Genomic DNA, 6,913 nt, shown 5'->3' on the forward strand with positions numbered 1-6,913 from the left:
AAAAAAAAACTTATATATATATAAAAAAAAAAAAAAATATATATATATATATATATATATATATATATATATATATATATATATATAGTCCTTTAATTTTAACTTAATTTCCGCTTAGGTATTTTAAGTCTATTTTATCATGATTAGGTATTACATTATGTTTGCACCATTAATTTTTTATCTCAATTTCGATAATAATTAGTTCAATTAAAAGCTTATGATAATTATACCAAATGATGCAACAATATATCCTTTGTACTAATCTTTCCAAAAACATTCATCAAATCTTATAAATGGTATATATTTCTTGATTTTCTTTACAACAATTCAAACCCACATATAGTCTTAAAAACAAGGTAATAAATGTTGATTTACATAATCAATATCTTTAATTTTCATCACATGCAAAGTAGATTGGACAATCAAGTTATTGCGATGTTTCAATTAGATTTTAACATTTCATAACAGTAGTTCAAAAAAATTTACAAACTTAAAGAATCGTATGCATAATTTAACATATCTTAAAAACCAATGGTGCAAACAAATGAAACTTAAAAGATAGAATAAAAAAAAGTTAAATTTAAAGAACCTAAACAAAAATGAATCTAAATTTAAAATATTAAATGTGTATTTTTATCAAGAAACAAATATGTTAATCATGACATCGTAAAAAAATATTAATTATAGTTATTGTAAAATTCAAATTATAATATTATATTTTAATATAAAAAAGAATTGAAGAAATTATGTTAAAAAAAAGGGAATTTGACGTGCCTAGTCTGCGTCCACTTTTTTTTTTAAGCAAATGTGGCCACTTATTATATATATATATAAAAGTTTACTTTTGCATGTATTTTAAAAGTAAAAAGAAAAGTACGTACAATAAATCATAATTAATTATATATATAATTTTATAAGTATTTATAATAAATTTAAATTTTATTAATAATTTAATAGCTGTAATTGATTTATAATATAAATATTTTTTATCCGGACATCATATATAAATTAAATTTGTATATAAATAAACTTTACATTTTTATTTTTTTTACATTAATATCTTATTTTGTCTTCTATCACATTATGAGAGATTTTTATTATTATATTTTTTTTAAATTTTCAAAATACGCTATTTTAAAAATTATTTATGCACCTTACACTTTTTTGTAAGTCGCTTCCCGAGGAAGCGACCAGCGGAAAGGAAATTTTTCAAAACGTAATAGAAGGTCGTTCCTTGAGAAAGCGAGATTTTTTAAAACCTAATAGGAGTTCGTTCCAAGCGACATCTAACTAACTGTTTTATTTATTTATTTCAACATTTGTTATTAATTTAATTATTTAAAAAATAAAATATTAATAATAAATTAAAATAAATACTAATAAATTAAAATTTTGATTTTTTAATTATTTTTAATTTATTTAAAAAATTGAAATACTATTGATAAAATAAAATACATTAAATTAAAGAAAAATTAAACATTGAGTAAATGTGTCCAAATAAATAACGTGTTCATAATATTTTACAGATAAAATAACAATTTCTTTTTTTAATAACCTCATCCTATTTCTATTCCAAAGATTTATTTGACAACGTATCTTCTTAACAACTCCCTCCTGTTTTTACTCCGATCTAATGAACAACAAAAAAATTAAATAATAATAACAAAATATTTTTCATGTAATTAAAAACAAAATTTAAAAATATAAAATTTTAATAATAAAATCAAACAAAATATCAAAGTTAACGCGTTTGGATAGATGTACGAAAATAAATAATATATATTATTTTCTTTTCTGAATGTAATAAATAAAAATAATAATAATAAAATTTGAATTTGATGTATTTTTTTCATGTGACAATTTGGTATGTTTTTTTAAAAAAAAGGATATACTTAAAAAAAATCCACAAATTGGATATTTTTTAATTTAATTTTAATGTATTTTTTGAAATTTATAATATAAATATAATATAATTATTTTTATTTAATCATTTTAATTATAATAATTATTTATTATAATAATAATTAAAATAATTTTCACAAAAAAATTATTAAATAATTAAATAATATATTATTAATCATTTTTTTAATCATTTTATTATTATTTTTATTTTTTAAATAATTAAATTAATAACTCTAATGATGAACAAATATTAAAATATAACAAAAAAAAAATTATTACTCATTTAAGAGTCACTTCCTCAAGAAACAACCTTCTATCCAATTTAAAAAAAATTGTCTTTATATCCTACTTAAAAAAAAATAAAGCATTTAAAAAATAATTTTTAAATTAGAGCATTTGAAAAAATAAAAAAATAGAAAAAAATTATATTTTAATTAAAAAACTCACATTATGATGATATTACAGCTATTAGCCTATCAAATCATTCAGGTATCAGTAGAGTGTTTGGGTGTTTATTAAACATTTTCCATAAATAAATATGAACATCTCTCTTCACAGACGTTAACATTTGTTTTTCCTTTTTTAATTTAATAAAAGCGTGGATGATGTCCCCAATGATGATATCTCTCAATAATCTACACGAATCTATCTATCATATGGTTTTTGAGTTGGCTTCAAATTTATGAGACACATGTTAGACCCACTCTCACTAACCGACGACGATACCCACGTTTAAAATGATTCTTAATAACTACTCTCAAAGTTAAATATATAAAAAGAATAGTATATGAAAAAAAATTAATATATTCAAAATTAATTTTTAATCAAAAATTTTAAAATATTATTTTCATTTGTATTTGATTACAATAGAGTAAATGTTTGTTTGGTATTTAATATATATTTTTATATTAAATAATGTTCTCTTATCTATTTAAATATTGAGTATTATAAAGTATCTTGAATTTATCAAAAGTATAATTTTTAAATTTTATCAATATTCGACTATGTCTCTTGAATTGAATATTGTTTTCCTCTTCATACAACATATATTATTTTGTTGTTTTTCTATAGACAAGTATTATTTTATTGTCTCTATAAATATTGAGTATTATAAGGTTTTTATAGAATACCAAAAATACAATATTTAAATTTTCTTAAGTTTTGACTTCATTTGCCTATTGAGTATTGTTCGTCTCTCTAGACATCATCACCAAACTAGTCTTCTCATCAATCAAACTTCACTCACCATACCAAAGAATAAAATGATTCTTTAAACTTCTCCAAGAATTAACACCAAAATGGCCTTCTTAGCTATCCAACTTCACTCGCCATCTCATCGAACATGTATTGTTTAATCTACATCACCAGGATCTACAACATGTATTCTTTAATAGTCTTACTAGGCTCTACAAAATGTATTATTTGCTAGCCCCATCAGACTTGCCAAAATTGGTTTAACAACAACCCAACAACTATCTTGTTGAGGTAACAAGTATTCTAGCCTCTCTAAGCATCATTTTTGAAGAAGGGTTATTCTCATTCTCGAGCCATTTACAAAGATTTAGTTTGTATCTATTGTGATACAAAGTAATATAGAGTTATAACTTAATTAGAAATATATGCAAAGAATAAAATCCTATATGGAACCAAGTTATAATACTCATTAAAAAGGATTTAAACAATAATGTCTTGGTCAATTAATAATAAGAAAAAAGACTATCAGTGAAGAGAATTAACAATCTAAATCTTTTTCTTGTTCAATGTCTCTTCTTAATATATTTTATTCAATTGAACTTTGTCTTTTTCTTTTTTTTCCTTTCCTTTTCTCTCTTAATGGATGTTCGTCAACTTTGATCTTTAATTTTTTTTATAGAACTGGAGAAGAGATGTAGAAGTATAACTTTAGTATTGATATCTACTTTTTAAGATGTCATTGTATGATCTCGTCAAGTCAAATATTGATAAGAGATTTTTCCTTTATAGTTGAGATACATAGCACTTTGATTTGTTTATGATAACTCATACATCATCTAATATTTCACAGTTACCATTTCACGTCGTCTTCATGTGCAAATATTGAAGTGTAAACTTAATCTCGACTACTTTGTTGAACCAACTATTTTCTTTTGATCTCCAGTAACCAAATGATGACGAGTTTCTTTGAGTGTAATGTCATCAAATAATAATAATTAGATGATCATTATCAAATGAGCTATGCTATTTTCTGACTCTACTTTGTTGAATTGTATTCTCTACACACATAAAGCAATCGTCGGAGATTAAATTTATCTCTTGTCATATATCATTTTGTTATCATCAAAACAACAAACTGAACATTGTATCATAACCATCTTAGTTCCAACACTGATATGTTATTGAATACCAAATTACCTCACCACACAATTAGGATAATAGGTGGATTTCAAGCCACATATCAAATTCCTTATCGTCAAAACTCAAGCTCATTCAAAATAGGGGTATTGTGGGCATTTTCTGACAATCGAGGGAAAATAGGTGAAAAATTTACTTAAGACCTATAACACGTTAAAATATGGGTGTCCAATAGGATGATATTATAGTGAGACCATACAATTGTTCGACTATGTCCAAAACACTTACAAAGTTAAAGTGGTAAAAAATAACGTGTCCACAAAACATTGGTATCCTAAGGGAGTCAACTAATGAACTAGCGAAAGACCACAACTTTAGAAACTAGAGTGGTCATTGAGTAGTTTTAATACTTATCGAAAAGAAACCATGGAAGAAGCTCCATGACAAAAAAAAAGTCACGATTGTATAACATCAACATATATGACCATAATGAGTATCCCTCTGACTTGAAGTTACTACAATCCCTACTTGAAGAGTTGTAGGCTTAAGATCATCAAACATTGTTTGTATTAGGACAATCATAAAAATGGTTATTAGGTTTGCAATAAATCATACGGAGGGATGTGAGTGATGGAGATATGATTTGTCTCTCCCACAGAACATGAGTTATGTCTTCGGTTTATCGATATAGTGAGACTGTGAAAATACATGTCCATGCTAGAAAGAACCAATATGTTATATTAGATCCATTGGTTTTTATATGTCTACTATGAAGTCAATAAATAAATGGACATTGCAATGTAGCACACATTGTGATTTGCGGTCAATTGAATATTTGGACGAAGAGCCAATTATTGTATGATAAATAGCGATTGTGTTAAGTTTAAAGTTGTATCACTGATTTTCTCATTAATTGAGTATCAATGATGCATTCTAAATATCACTTATTGTTTATAATATTTAATATTATTTACAAATAAGTGGGAGCCTAAGAAGTCACACGATAGTACAATTTATTTGAAAAGTAAATATTTAATTAATTATTATTATTTAATTAAATGATAATTTAATTAAATAAAAAGTTGACTTGTAGTGTACAAGATGGTAAGACAAACTCTCAAATTAAAGTTTTGATGAAAATAAATAAAAGTTAATTAAGAATGTTAATTATGATTCTAAAATGTTATGTTAATTTAACTTGTGTTTTTGAGTGAATTAATTCGAAGGTAGGAATCAAGCAAAGTAAAGAAATCAGATAAAAATTGAATAGACAAAAGAAACAAGAACATTATGGACAAAACGAAGAATGTTCTCCAGGATCAAGTCTGATCATCATAACCTCAAGATCAATCAATCTCCATTAGTTCAAAGAAGATTCTGTCTCTGAATTTCATACTAAGGTTATCAGGACTTGACAAGGAATAAGTCGGATCCATTCTAGTCAAAGAAGGCATTCAGATCACTAAGATAAAAACTCATGAAACAAGCAAGTTAAAACAATTATGAACCTTCTCCAGTTTAACTATCAAGAAAGTTAATCAATCTTGATACGTACAAGACATCAGGAAGTCATCCAGAATGATCATAACTGACAGTCCAGATTGATTATCAATCTCTGTTTCTGCAGAAGTTCAGTATCAGTCTCCATATTTCTGCAGAAGTTCATCATCATTCTCTAAATTGTTTTGGACAGAATCAAGTCTCCAGATCAAAAATATAACATCAACAATTACATTTGAAATATAAAAGATCATTAACCACAAAAGCAATCTCATCAAGAACGAATAAACCAGCCCAGTCAAACAAATTTCATAAAGTGTTCAAAGGCTGAATATTTGTATTCATATATATATATTGACTTTGGTCAAAACAGATAGAGCATTACTAACGACTCTTTTGACCTTGATTAAATGCTCCAAAACACCTATAAAAGAAAGACCAATGTCCAGGGAAACAACAGAAATTCAAGTGCTATCAAGTCTCACAAATCATTCACATTCACATACTTGAGATTCTCATTTTCTCAAGAAATATTCAGTTATGATTATACATATTACTCTGTTATTATTGTATTGAACTATTTGAAAAGAATTGAATCTCAAACAAGAGTTGAGACATCTTAAATTCTATAAAAACAATTTCATCATTATTGTAAAACTCAAACTATAAGAGTTTAATATAGTTTGAATAGATTGTTTGAAATCCTATGAAGGCTGATAGGTGAATTGATTTAATCTCTTTCTGGGTGGAAATGAATAGAGCTTGTAATAGATCAAGTCTGATCTGAATTAGGTGCTGTAAAATCAAGAAGTTTCTTTGTTTTAAACACTTAGCGGAAAAACTCACAGCTGTGAAGACTGGACGTAGCCCAAGTTGGGTGAACCATGATACATCCCTGTGTGATATTCTTTCTCTTATCTCCTTATTTATTAAGCCTGATTAATTACTTGAATTAAAACATAAACTCAATTTTTGTTTTTCAAGCTAACCAAAAACGTTATCCTTTTTCTGGTAAAAACCAAGAACGTTCTCCGTTTTGTGTTTTATTAACCAAAATCATTCTTGAGTTAAATCCTTTAGTTTTTCAAGAGTTTTTAAATAGGAACATCTACAATTCAAACCCCCTTCTTTGTAAATTGACATTGTTACTTCACAAGACCCACTAAGCCAACAAAAGATA

This window comes from Cicer arietinum, chromosome 7 (assembly GCF_000331145.2).
Source record: "Cicer arietinum cultivar CDC Frontier isolate Library 1 chromosome 7, Cicar.CDCFrontier_v2.0, whole genome shotgun sequence".
In the NCBI taxonomy this organism is placed as follows: Eukaryota; Viridiplantae; Streptophyta; class Magnoliopsida; order Fabales; family Fabaceae; genus Cicer; species Cicer arietinum.